Source organism: Chiloscyllium punctatum, chromosome 44, assembly GCF_047496795.1.
Source record: "Chiloscyllium punctatum isolate Juve2018m chromosome 44, sChiPun1.3, whole genome shotgun sequence".
Classification (NCBI taxonomy): domain Eukaryota; kingdom Metazoa; phylum Chordata; class Chondrichthyes; order Orectolobiformes; family Hemiscylliidae; genus Chiloscyllium; species Chiloscyllium punctatum.
In genome coordinates this window covers 2395780-2412246 of record NC_092782.1, presented here as the reverse complement: position 1 = coordinate 2412246, position 16467 = coordinate 2395780, and the positions used below count along the sequence as shown (strand labels likewise).

At 42.3% G+C, this 16467-nt stretch overlaps 1 long non-coding RNA gene across 1 annotated transcript in view; it reads left to right on the top strand.

Annotated features, from left to right (window-relative positions):
• The first annotated feature begins 292 nt into the window (after window positions 1–292).
• The window catches only part of LOC140466624 (uncharacterized), a 39156-nt gene continuing 22981 nt past the window's right edge, over window positions 293–16467 (top strand). Inside the window, exons 1-2 of the long non-coding RNA XR_011955233.1 lie at window positions 293–669; window positions 5459–5547. This is a non-coding gene — a long non-coding RNA (uncharacterized lncRNA). The remainder of the gene's footprint in view (window positions 670–5458; window positions 5548–16467) is intronic.

Genomic DNA, 16467 nt, shown 5'->3' with positions numbered 1-16467 from the left:
GCTCTACGCGCTCTCACTCTTGCACTCTCTCTTGCGCGCTCTCTCCATCTCTCTCTCCCTCTCTTGCTGTCGCTCGGGTACATGCTCTCGCTCCCTCTCTCGCTGTCACTCAGGTGCGCGCTCTCTCTCCCTCTCTCGCGCGCTCCCTCTCTCACTCGCTCCCTCTCTCGCTGTCACTCAGGTGCGCGCTCTCTCTCCCTCTCTCACTCGCTCCCTCTCTTGCTGTTGCTTCCGCGAGCTCTCTCTCTCTCTCTCTCTCTGTCGCTCTCCCTCTCTCTTGCTCTTTCTCCCTCTGTCGCTTGTGCGCAATCTCGCTCGCGCGCTCTCTATCTCTCGCATTCGCTCGCGCACGCTCTCTCTATCGCTGTCGCTCACGTGCGCTCTTTCTTGCTCTCGTGCTCCCGCTCTGTCGCGCGCGCACTTGCGCTCTCCCTGTCTCTCTCTCGTGCGCTCTCTGTCAAAGTAAGCAGGCAGGAGCAAGTGAGCATGCCTGCGGATTGTAATTTAGACAATATGGTCATGTTGCATTATTTGTCACTTTGCAAATTGGTGAATTACAACCTCATAAACCTCAATGGTTTATGCCCTAGGCATCTTTTTGCCCTAGGCATCTTCCCTAAACCGACAAACCTAAGGTGTTCCCATCATGAATACAATAGTGATGGCCAGGTGAGTGTTCTGTAATGTTAATAAACATGCCAGTGTGGAATGCAGTTGGTTGTGTGTAGAACATTGCGCAGAGCTAACAATAGCGAGCTTTTACTTCGGTAAGTTTCTTAAATACAAGGCACAGCATTAAACCAAAGTATTTTAATTGTTCGCTTTGGTTTGCAAAAGCTTGCCTTTTTATTTTTTTCCCATCACCCTCTCCACCTGCCAACAAGACACCTCTGCTCGTGCCCTTGCTGGTTTTCAGGCAGCCAGCCAGCCTGATCACTGCTGTTTTTGCTGAGGCAGTGCACTCCACAGTTCTGGGCCTAGAACTGCACCTCCATAGCCAGCAGTGGTCTCACTCAGTGAAAACCATTCTGGAACCATTGACTGGCAATGATAAGTAGCAAGAGAAAGTGAGGACTGCAGATGGTAAGTAGCAGACAGGAAATAAGGGATGACACAACAATGATAGCTTTTGGATACAGTTTTGGCATGGGTTCATGTTTTGTTTTGGTTTAGAATGTTTGTTTTCTGTTGGTTTGTTTTTATTTTGGCTGAAAATGTGTTGCTGGAAAAGCGCAGCAGGTCAGGCAGCATCCAAGGTACAGGAGAATCGACTTTTTGGGCATAAGCAACACATTTTCAGCTCTGATCTCCAGCATCTGCAGTCCTCACTTCCTCCTTGTTTTTATTTTTGTCTTGTTGCCAAATGATTGTCAATGGGTGTGATACTGGTGAACAATTTGTGGTGACTGTTATCATAAACAAATCTGTAACGAGAGACAGCCCAGCCAGTAAATGGCAATCTGCCTGATCCTCCCTCCCTTCCTCCTGCTCCTCGCCTGTGCTAGCTGTATACCTGGTGTTATCTGTTGTATGGAAGTGAGGTTAATGCAGGATGATACCACCTCTGCCAACTATTACTGAATTCAATTTAGTGATTCAAGCAGTGGAAGTTTTGGGCAAAACATTACTATCTCTGGAAGCAGGAATAGAGATAGGAGTGCTGGTTAAATGGTATGGGCTCACAGCAAGGCAATCCCCTAATGTTTTCTGGCTGCCAACTAATTTTACCAGATACGGGCCCTGGGACAAATCAATGACTGACTGTTGATTTAGGTATTTAAAGTCAATGTGCAACCAATATTATCCTTTGCATCAGTTTTCAGTGCTGAACAGAATGCACAGAGGCACAAAGTTTCACCAACTCAAACAAAGCAAGTTTTTGTTGGTAGCTGAGCTGTGGAGGGAAACACCAAGGGCATTGTAAATCAGATGACCGACTGCATCTTGAACAAGCAACAGAGGAGATGGTGCCAAAGTGAAAGGCAGAAAACTGTGTTCCACAGCAGCCCCTGCAGGCAGGGCAAGGCTCTCTGGAGGCTCAGCAAAGTGTTGGGTTCAATGCTTTTAGTCATTGACTCCTTCGGGAAAGAGCGAAATGGCAGAAATGGGGATACAGCCACATGGAATGTCTGTGCAGTGGCCAGAGGAGCCTCCAAGTGGCTGGAAATGCTGTTGGATGTGAATGAGCAAAGCTTATGGAGGCAAGAGTTATACCTCATGGTTGCTAAAGTATTATGCACTTAAGAGTGAATAACAGTCAGAGGGATGGCATTGTGGAGGTGTTCCAGTACCAAAGTCTGCAAACAATATCTACCTCATAGGAGGTGGTGAGGGAACTGTGCAGTAGCTGGAGCATGTATGAACGCCAAAAGGGGGAGACATTGCTAATACCAATAGCCTTCAAAGGAACCCTCATACTCCATACTCCACATGTGCTTCATTTTGGAGATCAATATGGCATCTGTCAGCTGGTGGCCCATCACTGAATGAAGAAGGGTATAGATTCCGTGTGCCATTATGGTGGCCAATACATCAAACCCAAGCTAGTCTGTTTGAGAGAACAGTTGGTTTCGAGGTCATGGCTAGATTTTTTTCCCCCCAGATGTAGGAGCCATGGACTGTACTCATGTGGCCTGGGAGTCTCCCCCTGAGCAGCCAGGTGTATCTGTAAACATGGAGAGGTCTTCTGCGTGAATGTTCAAGTTATCTATGATTACCAAAAGTGGATTAATGTACACAAGGTTTCCAGTATGCTGTCATGATTCCTACTTCCTGAGGCAGTCCCAATTGTCTTATCCCATCAAACCAGTCTAATGACTTTGTGGTTAGATCTGAGTGGACAAGGGATATCTGGTGCGGTTACTTTAGTGAGGACATTCTCACTCCACTATGCCAGGCAGTGAAGGATAGAACTGGTACTAATTTTTTTAAAAAAACTTTTATTTTCTCAGATATCCATTACAAACTCAGACTTTGTTTTAACTCTGCATTACTTTCAAGTGTGATAGCATACAGGAGTAGACATGTACTACTGAGACTGTATAAGGCAGTAAGACAGTAAGAAAGTAAGACAGTATTTGGAATATTGTGAGCAGTTTTGGACCCTTTACCTAAGGAAGGGCATGCTGGCCTTGGAGGGGATCTAGAGGAGGCTTACGAGAATGATCCCAGAGATATGTGGAGTAGTTGAGGACTCTGGGTCTATACTTGATGGAATTTATAAGGTGGAGGAGCGATCTCATCGCAACTTGCGGAATAATAAGAGGCCTGGATAGGGTGGGCTTGGAGAAGATGTTTCACTGATAGGACAGAGTAGAACCCTAGGGAACAGCCTCTGTGTGGAGAGAGGACCCTTGAGAACAGAGGTGAAGAGGAATTTCTTCAGTCAGAGGATGGTGGAGTTCTGTGGAACTTGTTGCCACAGAAGGCTGTAGAGAGCAAGTCATTGAGTGTATTTAAGACAAAGATTCTTGATTAGTAGGGGAATCAAAGATGCTGGGGACACAGCAAGAGAATGGGATTGAGAAGCCAATCTGCCTTGATTGAACGGTAGAACGCACCCAACCCTGTCTCTGTCTTATGGTCTTATGCAATGTGAACATTGAACATTGTGCAACCTTTGGTGAACTTTCCCATTTCTGTCCTTACAATGGAGGGAAGGTGATTGATCGAGTGGTTGAAAATGTCCAAGACACTACCCTGAGGAATTCCGACAGAAATTTCTTGGAACTGAGATGAGTGACCCACAAAACCACAGTATTCCTTCACACCAGGTATGAATTCAATCTGCACAGAATTTTCCTCCTGATTCCATTGTTTTGCTAGGGCTCTTTGATGTCACGAATGGTCCAATGCAATCATCCCCACATCTCCCCTTTGGAATTCAGCTCTTTTTGTCTATGTTTGAACCAAAGCTGGAATGAGGAATGAAGCTAACTGGCCCTGGCAGCACCCAAACTGAGTAAGTGAATGGGTTATGGTGAGCAAGTGCTGCTTGACAACACTGTTAATGACCCTAAGTATGATGACCAATCGTGCCAAAATGATTGTCTGTAAATGTTGCAATTTCTCTATCCAAATATGGACGTGGATTAAGTGCTGAAAATCTGTCAATGGGGAGAAGGATCTAATGACTCAGGAATCTGACAGAAGCACAAATTATAGATAGAAAAGCAAACTGTCATGGATATGAGTTATGGGAAATTTTAACAAAAAAATTGTCTGTACTCAGCAAGTCTGTCAGCATCTGTCAAGGGTGAACCAGATTAAAATAGCAGGTTCTTGACATTTTCAACAGAGCTGTGAAAGTGAGATGCTGGTCATCACTAGGGGTTGAATTTTCAGGGCTCCTCCTAAAGGTGCGCGTGGAGATGGGTGCAGTTTTGAAAGTACACATGCCAGGTGGTGTGTTAATTACAAGGTGCAGAACCTGGCTCTGGCAATAATCACCACCAGAACTGGAAGAGGTCAGCAGAGGAATCTCATACTCCTCCTAATCTAGGCTGATTACATTAACTGAAATGCGTGTGGAATATTTTTAAAACAGTGAACAGATTTCAGAAACCTTCAATTTCTGAATCGAACTGAAAGAAAGTAACTTTGGAGTGGGAAGCCAATCAATGTTTTCACCTTGACTCCAAAAAAAAACCTGAATTGAGTCCTCTTTTTTATAATGTGGTAAGTGGGTACCCTTGGTACTGCCCAGCTGGCATTCCATGTCCAAGCTTTGAGTGGGATTGGCACTGCTTAGGAAAATGAGGGCAGAAAGGCTGGGATTGAAGACACCAATCGCCATGGCTACCTCCATAAAAGAAAAGCTGCTGTTGAGGATACCGGCTGTCCGAGTTCAGGTCCATTGGCATCAAGGGTCAACAACACCCAGTTCAAGGACAGAAACCCCTGACATCAGGAGGGCATAGGTGGGGAAGAAGGGCAGTAAGACAATGGAGGTCAAGCCTCCACACAGGATCCACCACTGAAAGCAGAGCCACTTGGAGATGCTGCAGGACACTCTGCCTCACTGGCCAGATCTTCCACTGCGTCTATAATCCTAATTGTGAAAGAGCTCACAGCTTGTGCAGTTGTGTTATCCTGCAAGTAGCTGTCAAAGTCAATGTGGCCTTAAGCTACTTCATTTCTGGCACCTTCCAAAGCTCATTGAACATTGGTGGCATGTGATTGGTCAATGCTACCTTCACGCAAGGTAGATGACCTGTAATAGGGCAGACAGAACCAGACTGGGTGGTAGGAGCCTGACCCCTATTTCCTCACCATCCAAAAGGAGCCCATTATAGTACTGCCCAGAGAGGACTGGGTCTGCTCCTGTGGGGTTGATGAAACAAAATCCAATGTGCCTTTCAATGCAACTCCCACATTTTAATTCCGCTGTCAGTGTTGTATTCCCTTATCCTACTGATAATCGTTGGCTGCAATGCATCTGCTCTCTTATGTCTTGCAGGCACCAGCAACACACATGGTACTCCAGGGCAAGAGGGTTTCTCTGCTGCCTCAGAGGAAGAAAGGATGGGTGCCTCAGAGGACACACTGGTAAGGCTGCCATCTGACACTTCAGTGACTATCTTAGCTCAGGTCAGGAGCACTTGCTGGTGAACCCTGCACTGCCACATCCCTACAGCTGGCTGAGGAAGAACCACACCAGATCGCTGGTGCTCAGGGAACTGCCAGAGAGCAGGGACTCGCTCAGCTCCAGGCAGGAGACCCATGATGTTGGCAACTGGGAGCTTCATATAAAAATACAAGCAGACACAAGAGGTATGGTGAGAGGCACAGTCCCTGGTTTGGGGTCAGAAGGTGGTTCAAGTCCCACCTCCCCAGAGGTATTTCATAGCATGTCTGTTTAAACATATCCACAAGCAAACACAGAAATGCCAGGCAGATTTTTGAGTGCTGCCGTGGGGCACCAGTTGCAGGATATAGCCATTGTTTGGGAGCTAGGAAGACTTCACTCTATGGTTGGTTACTGGTTGAAATTGCCCAAGTTATCAATCGGAGAAACAATTTCAAATTGAGTTAAAGGACATGAGGAGTTTCAGGGTGGATGGATTTGAATCATGGATTGATTTGTAACCTTAGAATCCTTACAGTGTAGAAGCAGGCCCTTCGGCCTATCGAGCGCACACCAACTCTCTGAACAGCATCCTAGCCAGATCCACCCCTCCTATCCTCTGCGTGTAACCCTGCACCAATTGTTGATAAGAATGTGGTTTTAAATCCAGAGCACCAGCTGGTGAAGGTCAAGATCAGAATGATTGTCAGGTATAATTTTTGGAATTTGGGTGATGGAGTTTTCAAAGGGATTGGAATTTGTGTTGGGTGGAACTCAGCAAAATGGTTAACAAGATAAGAAAAGTCTTACAGGCATAGGCGATAGGGTTATAGAATGTGCCAGAAATTATTGCCTGTCACTCATTGCTCTTTCAAGAGGGATTCTGAACCATCTTAAACAGTAGTGGTCCATGTGGTTAAAAATATTTCCAAAGTATACCATGACTAACAGATGTACTGGTTTGTTATCCCAGTGTTTCTTTCTTTGTGAAGGAAATTAATATTAATTCATTGCTGCTTCTTGTTCTTAATAGCAGACAATTCTATTTTAACCTGTTTGTGTCTATAATTCTGGGTTTGGAAACTGTTTAAACAATATTTTGCAGAAACATGTTTTAAGTATGATGAATGTGTCACTAAAACAACATCAACAAAGTTGTATGCCAAATCACTTTGGTTGCTCTTCCATGGCAGTGCACATTAAAATACCAAATCTGGAAGTCTGCTCTATGCAACAGTTGTCTTGTGTACTGGCACTACCAGACCTTCTGGTGACATTACTCGAACTCTGCCCTTTCCGGAGTTAAAGCTCATCACCTAGCCATGGTGGGGCTTCATAGTGACTCCCCAGTGAGACTGAGGAAACTTTGCAGCAGGGATGTCGCTGGCGTAGGGAGAACGAAGTAAGGGGAGAAACAGAGTGAAACTGAATGGGAACAACAAAGATGAATAGGACTGCACACATTCTCTTATTCTCAGTTTCATGTCACAAGACCTCCACTGCAAGTTTAGTGTGGAGATTGAACATTAGGTGAGTATTGATAGTGCAGTAAGTGAGCATGACAAGAAAATGTTTGACTGCTCCCAAGAAGTTCTAATTGCAATTCAATTGAATAAAAGCTGCTGCACAGCTACAGATAAATCTCTCAACTGTAAAAGAATGTTGCAAAGAGACTTTGTAATTGCATCGGCTCACATCAGATCCACTCCTTTAACTGGTATGTGCAAGTGAAGTTTCATGAGTCATAGGTTTGATTAGCTGACAGTGCGATAATTAATTTGAAAAATTTTAAGTTGGTTGGTATGCTGTCCAACATCAGAATAGAAGATTGACACAGCCTAATGAACAAAGGGATTGAAGGGGTTACAGAAGAGAAATATGTGAGACTAACTTTAAATCATGACTGTACACTAGTTGGATCAAACCTTTGTATGATTAATATAGGAATATGCTGCAATTGAAATGGATGTGAAAAAATACATAAATTACTTTTAGAATCAGCATTTAGTCTTGCTTCCTTGTCAGTTTTCTACTTACTTTTAGTGGATGTTTTACAATAATAAATCAGTTAGCAGGACACTCAATTCACCTAAGATTACGATTTCTTATCAGGTATTCAACCCAATTCATGATTAATAGCTCTATGATCATTTTACCTTTGTTACATTGTCTATCCAGGACTGTTTCTTGAGAACAAAATGTTGCATTGAGTTCATTGTCTTAAAAGGCTACAGCAGGTAACACATTGACACAATTCTCAATCTTAACTGGGAGACAGTGTTTTAACATCCTGTCTTGACAGTCCAATTTTGTGAAGCTCTATTTAAGCCCCTTAATATGTGATAAAATTCACTTAGTCTGTTCTTGGGCAGAGATGCTGCTTTGAAGACAAAATCTTTTAAAAACCAGCTGCTCAAAGAATGATTGAAATCCGTTCCTTAGCATAGTTTAAGTAACAGGTGATATAGTGATGGTGATCAATCCTCCATTAGGAACCTGCCAGATGATGAATGGCAATTGTGGTCATTGGAGATGAAATTCCTGGCATCCTTTTGGGACTTAAAAGGATGCTTCCACTTGGAGGAGGGGCTAGAATTAGGGGACGTAGTTTAAAAATAAGGAGATGCCCATTTATGAGGAGACTATATTTCTCTCGGAGGGTCTTGACTTTTTGGAACTTTTGTGCCCAGAGAACAGTGCAGACAAGGTCAATTGAATATCTTTAAGGCAGAGGTTAATAGCCTCTTGACTGATAAAGGAGTTAAAGGTTACCAGGGTAGATTGAAATGGATAGCTTTGGTAACAATCAGATTAGCCATGATCTTACCATGTATTCAAATAAACCTTTAGGACTATAATCTGGTGTCCTTTTGATTTTTGACTGTGATCTTACTAAATGATAGAGCAGGCTCCATTGTTGTTGTGTTGCCATAGTCTTACCAGATCATTGGGGCTGCTCTCTCTTTGGAGAGAAGCGATTGGTGGTGACTTAACCTGAAGGCCAGCAGCCCTCAGATGATGGAAGAGGTTGAGAAGGCGAGTCCTTCCTGTTAACCTCAAACTGGTGATGGGAATTGAAGCCACTCTGTTGAGATTAAGGAACTGAATGAATGGCCTACTCCTGCTCCTAATTTGCACATTCATGTGTTATCTCTCCAAGTGATCCTTTAAGACACTGCAGAGCATGATGAAAATAGTTCTATTTTTGGTGACCTCTCACTTAAATAGCACAATCCATAGAAACTCCTATGCATCTGATTACAACTGTCCTGATATGCCCATTTGCTTCTGTATGTCTCCACTGAGCTGAAATTACATACACACGTCAGTTATGATTATAAAATCAAGGTTGCATATATAACCTACTAAAGAGCCAGACAGCAGCTTGGAAATGAAGCAATTAAAGTTAATTTGTGCACAGTTGCATGAGTAGCTCTAGTTTTTGATGTCCTTTACAATCGAAGACCTTCATGGTGACTTGTCCTTTTCGGGTTGCTGCATGTAATGAAAGGACAGTAATCAGCTCAAAGTCTGGCTGACACCAACAATGTTTATTGCAAGTGATTGTGAAGAATCCACCCCACAGCAATTGAGAATCACAGTCCTGGGTAATACCAATGAATAGTAGACTGCGTCACCATCGTAGGGATCAGTGATGAGTCCCCACTGATCCACAGTACATGCTCTCTGTGTAAGTGTTGATCATTTCCCAAAATCCATGTATGTTATTCTGCTCTGGTAAACTCATTAAGGCACACAGTTTCTCCACGCATCACCCATGAGGCTACAAGACACAGGAGAAGAACCAAGCCAGTAGGCCCATTGAACCAACTCTGTCATTCAATGAGGTCATGGCTGACCTGATAATTCTCAACTTCACTTGCCTGCCATTTCTCCCTGTAACCTTTGAAAACCTGATGAAAAATCTGTCCATCCTCAGCCCTTTATATTCTTAATGAATTCCACAGATTCACTACTCTCTGAGAGAAGAAATACCTCTTTACATGGGTGACTTCTCCCTTTGAGATTATGTCCTTTGGTTATAGACTCTACCACAATGTGTGGAATGACCTTCCACAGGTACAGTTACAATGTTTAAAAGACACTTAGGTAAGTACATGAATAAGAAACCTTTTACAAGGATATTAGCTAAGTGTAGGCAGGTAAGGCTACTTTAGTTTGGGATTATAGTTGGCATAGACTAGTTGGATTGAAGGGTCTATCTGCAGCTACCCTGGCAAGCTCCCTAAGAATCTTGTGTTTCTTTAAGGTGTCCCCTCACTCTTTTAAACTCCAATGAGCACAAACCCAACCTATTCAACTTCTCCTCGTAAGAAAGTCCTTCCCTACCCAAAATCAATTGAGTGACCCTTCACTGGGCTTCTTCCATTGCCAGTATTCCTCCCCTTCTGTAAGGGGACATGTGTTTCATGCCTAAACTATAATCCAAAAAAAGATAATTTTCTTCAGTTGTTTCCCAAGTTGCACTATGATCAATTTTGGGCAGTTTTTCATTTATTGCATCTTGTCTTGCACGTGCCTGACCCAGAACTTAGAACAATCGCAGTTTGAAGTAAATGTGAGTGCTGTGTTGTTTTGTAAGCTGAATCCATAAGTTGGATGTGTCTGTTTTATACAAGTGGAAAAAGATCTGCATGTGTCAGTAGTTTGGAGAATTAGGAACATGGAGTATTATTCTGTTCCACACTCCTGTTGTGTGTAATTTTGAATAGAAATTGGCACATACTCAATGTAATAGTGTAATCTTTTGAGTTCAAGGTGATTATACTGCATTCTTTAACAAGGCAGTTCTGGTAGAATCGGGCATCAGCAAGTTTGTTGGCAGGGTGCTGAATACGTGAGTGAGGAATAATGCTTGCCTCTCAGCTAGAATGTGGGCGGCACGGTGGCACAGTGGTTAGCACTGCTGCCTCACAGCGCCAGAGACCCGGGCAACTGTCTGTGTGGAGTTTGCACGTTCTGCCTGTGTCTGCATGGGTTTCCTCCGGGTGCTCCGGTTTCCTCCCACAGTCCAAAAAATGTGCAGGTTAGGTAAATTGGCTATGCCAAATTGCCCATAGTGTTAGGTGAAGGGGTAAATGTAGGGGAATGGGTCTGGGTGAGTTGCTCTTCAGAGGGTCGGTGTGGACTTGTTGGACAGTGTGGGCCTGTTTCCACACTGTAAGTAATCTAATCTTAAAAAAAAAGAATCTATTTATTCATTTCATCAGTCTTTTCTTGAATCCTTGCAAGCGTACTGGCAGTAGGTGCAATTAAAGAGGGTGCTATAATTTCAACACCTTGAAGAGATCTCATTGATCATTGGGGATGGTGATAGCTGGATCGGAATATGAAAGGTAATGTCAGAACTTCAATTGTGGGAAGATATGGTGTGTGGGTTGGAGGTGAGAATTTGCCAGTGGTATACATTAAGGGAAACCGTGAAAGACCTTTGTAGACATGCTTTTTTCCTGATGAAGGGCTTTTGCCCAAAACGTCGATTTCGCTGTTCATTGGATGCTACCTGAACTGCTGTGCTCTTCCAGCACCACTAATCCAGTATGTAGACAAAAGGCCTATAAAAGACACACATTGGCAATGAAGCAACAACATTTTTCTACCTTTTTAAAAACTCAATTTTTGCCTGTTTCGTCCACAAAAGAGCTTCATCATTTCTAGATTCGATTACCTACAGTGTGGAAACAGGCCCTTCGGCCCAACAAGTCCACACTGACCCTCCGAAGAGCAACCCACCCAGACCCATTCCCCTATATTTACCCCTGACTAACCCACCTAACACTATAGGCAATTTAGCATGGCCAATTCACCTGACCTGCACATCTTTGGACTGTGGGAGGAAACTGGAACACCCAGAGGGAACCTGCACAGACACGAGGAGAATGTGCAAACACCACACAGACAGTTGTCCGAGGTGGGATTCGAACTCAGGTGCTGTGAGGCAGCAGTGCTAACCGTTGAGCCACCATGCTGTCCAACTTACTGAGTGCACTGTGAATATATATAAAAAAAACCAAGGAACTTACAGCTGAAGTACCAGTGGTTCTCATTTATGATAAATCTAAATGAGCGATGTCTGGACTGCTTGGCTGATTTGTGGCAAGAACACACCAGAAGCTAATTTTGCAGGAAATATCACAAATAACTAATATTCCTGTCACAGAACATCACTTGATCTGATTAATCATTAGATTTGTGCTACAAATGAAAGGATGATCTCCCCAGTTCTGTTACATGCACAGAGTGCTGGAGAAACCCACCAGGTCTGGAAGTCTCTGTGGGGACAAAACCAGAGATAATGTTTTGGGTTCAGTACGACTCTTCTTCAGAATCTTCTCCCAAGTTACATGCAGTGTAGACCATGGATGGGTGAAAACTGTTCTGTTATCTATGCACCTCAAGATTCCTTTGAATAGAAAGTAATGGGCCTTTCAGAATTGGCACAATTGTGGACCTGATCTGTTTCAGATTCTAGGATTTGAATTTAAATGATAATGAGAATTGATATTTTGGATCTGACTAGCTGAGATTCTTAGCTTTGATTTGACGAAAGGTTATCGTACTCTGGGTTTGTCATTTGATTCAATGGGATCCTATGACAACATGATCACAGTGAAGCATTCTCATAGCTAAAGATGTTTAATAATGATTTATGTAATTGATTATGTAATCAATTGTGTAAATGATTTATATACAATGATTGTAATGTATTTTACATATGTATAAAGTACTAAGCCATTTGAGAAGCACTAGTTAATTTTAAGGTGTTAGCTGATTAGGACTGAGAAAACAAAATTTGTTTTGGTGAAGTTTCAAAAGCTTGCCTATATAACCCGTCCAAATTCTGTCACCTAGTTGACCAGCGGCTTCTATATTTGTTCCTGTGCAAAGAAAGGAATTATGCCAATGCATAGATTGTGATGTTAAACTCTAAGATCACACAATATATAAAACAACAGCATACGACTTGCCTTGGACTATCCCTAATTGCATACTATACTTCAATAGACAAGGGAAACATTGTCATGGCAAAACAGAAAAGTTGCTGGCATATGCACCAATTGTGAAACATTCTGTTTTTTTCTTCTATTATTTCAGAGATTGTTGTATTTTGTGAATTTTAGATTAAATTCTGTTTGGTTCATTTACTGTAAAGAAGGATCATATTTTGTGTAGGGAATGCGAAACAATATGTGAAATGTGTACAGAGAAAGCTGTGGTTTGTGGTTAGGGTGCTGAATGGACTTCCTTTTTAATCAGGGATTGCCATGATGTGGTAGTCAGCGGGAAATTCATGGGGCAATGCTGCACCTAATCTATGATGGCCAGAGTCTCAGTTACAACTTTGACGTTCTAGGACAGTTTGAATTGTTTTGTGAGTCAAGTGTCGAATTGTTGAATTGCTTTTGCCACTGTGCAATAATAAAATCATGTAAATAAGTTCAACTAATTTCTATCAAAAAATATTTCTCCTGTAAGCTTCTCTGATGCATAAAGATGCACATTTTGGGATGATACCAAATGTTGAATTGCCAAGGGAAACTGCAAACTTCACAAATTGAGGGGGAATAAATCCAAATTTTATTTTGAATCTCAAGTATCGGCCCAGTGGTTCAGTGGTTAGCTCTGCTGCCTCACAGCGCCAGGGACCTGAGATCAATTTCATTCCCGGGCTGTTGCGTGGAGTTTGCATGTTCTCCCTGTGTCTGTGTGGGTTTCTGTCGGATGCTTTGATTTCCTCCCACAGTTGAAAGATGTGCAAGTTAGGTGGATTGGCCATGTTAAATTGCCCCATAGTGCTCAGGGGTATAGGTGGATTAACCATGGGAAATGTAGAATCAGGCAGGGGAGCATGGATCTGCTGGGATGCTGTTCAGAGGTTCAGTGTGGACTCATTATGCCAAATGGCCTATTTCCACTGTAGGGATTCTGTGTTGATCCACCTTGTCTATATCCTAAAAGGTTGTAGCTAAATGTAGGAATTCCTAAGGATTATAAACTGAAACCATTTGGATATGAAATGACTCTGAGATCCAGTTTGATTCTTGTGACTCAACACTATCTTTTTCTTATATTGTTGAATAACAACTTCAAGGCAGTTACAATGTGACTCAGTTGATGAAATATAATCACTGAATTCCGACTGGTGTGTTCAAAAAGGGAAGTCAAACAATAACTAAAAACATGAATTTATATTTTACTGATCAACCCTATTTTATAACATTGGATCCAATGTTTTCTTCAAATTAAGTCATTGATGTCAAAACTCGAGTAATTTATATGATCCAGGTTGTTGTAAAAGGGATTACATTCAGTTCTCTTGATCTATTAAATAACTTAGACTCTGAAGCAGACTTTAATTCAATGAAAGACAATTGTAACCAAACTGATGGAACTCTTTGACATGCCGTGCAGGTGTGTTCACAAGTATCTTGCTTTGTTACTGAATGAGTCATTTTACAATTATTTGTATGTATGTATGTTCAATATGCAAATGTTCTGAGTAGATAAGGAGCAAAACTTTGGCCATGAGACAGGGCAAGCGACTGAAGAAATATTAGGGGAACACTTTGAATCTAGTGATTTATAATTCTATTTATTTTAAAAATATTTATGGAAAAGTTTGGGTAGCACAGTGTCTAATGATTAGCACTGCAGCCTCCCCATACCACAAACCTGGGTTCAATTCCACATTTGGGCAACTGTCTATGTGGCATTTGCACATTCTACTCGTGTATTCATGGTTTTCAGCAAGGTGGTTTCCTCCCACAGTCCAAAGCAGTGCAGGATTAGCCACGCTAAATTGCCCATAATGTTCAGGGATGTGCAGGCTGGGTGCATTAGCCATGGGAAATACAGGGTTACAGGGATAGGGCAGCGGGGTAGGTCAGCGTAGGATGGTCCTCGCAGAGGTCAGTGTGAACTCAGTGGGCTGAATGGCCTGCTTACACACTGTGGGGTCTCAATGATAAAGTCTTTCATTAAAAATTAAATTTGAGTAAGGCAATTTTTAATCGTATGAAACAAGAACTTTTGAAAGTTGACGATTGAAGCAGGTGAAAGGGCATCTGATAAATGGAAAGCTTTCAAAAATGTGTTAGAGCATTCAGATTGCTCATGTTCCTGTTAGTGAAAGGTAAAGTTGGTAGGATTAGACAAAGATATTGAGGTTTTATTCAAGAATTTTAAAAAAGTCCTATATTCGATCAAGAAATGTGTGTGTTTAAATGTATCTTTAATAGTATAAAGAGTATAGGGGCATTCTTAAGATGGAGATGAGGAAGACAGAGAAAGGCTATGCTGTAGCATTGGCAAATAAGGTTATGGATAACCCAAAGAGACTCTACAAGGTAAGAGCAAGAGAGCAGCACTCCTTTAAAGGTCAAAGAGGCCATCTTTGTGTTAACCCCAGGTGATGGGGGAGATAGGAAATGATTAGTTTATGTCAGTTTTTACCATGGAGAAAGAGATGGACTCTAGAGAACTCAGAAATAAATATTGATGGTTTGAAAACAGTTCACATTACTGAATAGAAAATGCTGAGGTCTTAGAAAATGTAACAGTGGGTCCATCTCCAGGACCTGATCTAGTGTTGTGAGGATGTTGTGAGAAGTTAGGGAGGAAATTGTGAGACCCTTGCAGAACTTTTTGTGTATCATTTATAACTATGGGTGAGGTGCTGGATGACTGGAGATGGCTAATGTTGTGCCTTTGCTGAAGAAAAGATGAAAGCAGAAGTGTGGAAACTAAAGACCTGTGAAGTCTATCCCTTGATCATCTCTTTTATAGACAGCTGTGTTCAATAATGCCTTTTACTGTTTACTTGCCTGAGCACAGACCTGATCTTACTACATCCACTAGGTCCTGGGACAGGAATTTGGAATACTAGTTGTTGTTTGAACCTGGTAGAGGTGGAGGGAAGATCAAGCTAAATGTCATCCAAAATTTTTTTTCGTCCCTTTCAAAACATCTGAATCTTGTCCCATTGTTGCCTTATGTCACAAAACCCCAGCATCAGCAACCTGCTAGCTTTATTTCCTACTTATTCAAGCATTGGGGTTTACAGTTTTGTATTATTCAAGTTATTGGACAGAAATTCCTTGGAACAAAAGAAGTAGGAACAGGATTAGGCTATTCAGCTCCTCGTACTGTCCTGCCATTCTATAATAACTCGACTTAGCCAAACAAGACACTCATATGTTCACCGTTCCTCTTTCCTGGATATTGAACTTGCAAAACACAATCGCTATGGCTATATGAAAGCCCTTGTTAGTGTGGCAGATAAATCTGTGTCCAGATATTCCAAAAAGGGCTGCCATGTCTTATAAAGATTCTCAGTTTTGTGATGTACCATACTTGTGAGAAAATCCAAGGGAATATGCTATATAACAATCTTCCGCCAACCTGATGGGTCTGGGGGCTTTTCGGACACCCAACCTAGCAAGATATTCTTTCCTGCGCAAAAAATGAGGATATTGAAAATTTCTTTCTTATGCGCATCTGGGCAGGCCCAGAAGAAGAGAAATTTGGTTCTTCTCCACCCTTACACCCAAAACCCTCTTCATTGCACCCGCTACAGCACTCCAGCATGTTTTGAAGCCTACCATAACACCAGAGACAACGGCTAAGTGTGCCCGTATAGACCTTGTACTTGGGAAATGTTGAAGATGCCCCTGGTTTAAATTTTGACAAATAGTCCAGAGCCAAGTGGACCATGTGGAGAATCTTTTAACTGTAAAGCATGGGTCCTATTGCAAATGGATATCTTTCTTACCTTTTCCTCAAATACATTCCCGTGCCTCTGAGGAGACTTCAACACCTAGCTCTCTCTCCCACACCCTGCAGTTGATCTGAGGAGGCACCCCCAATTGATGACATAAAGT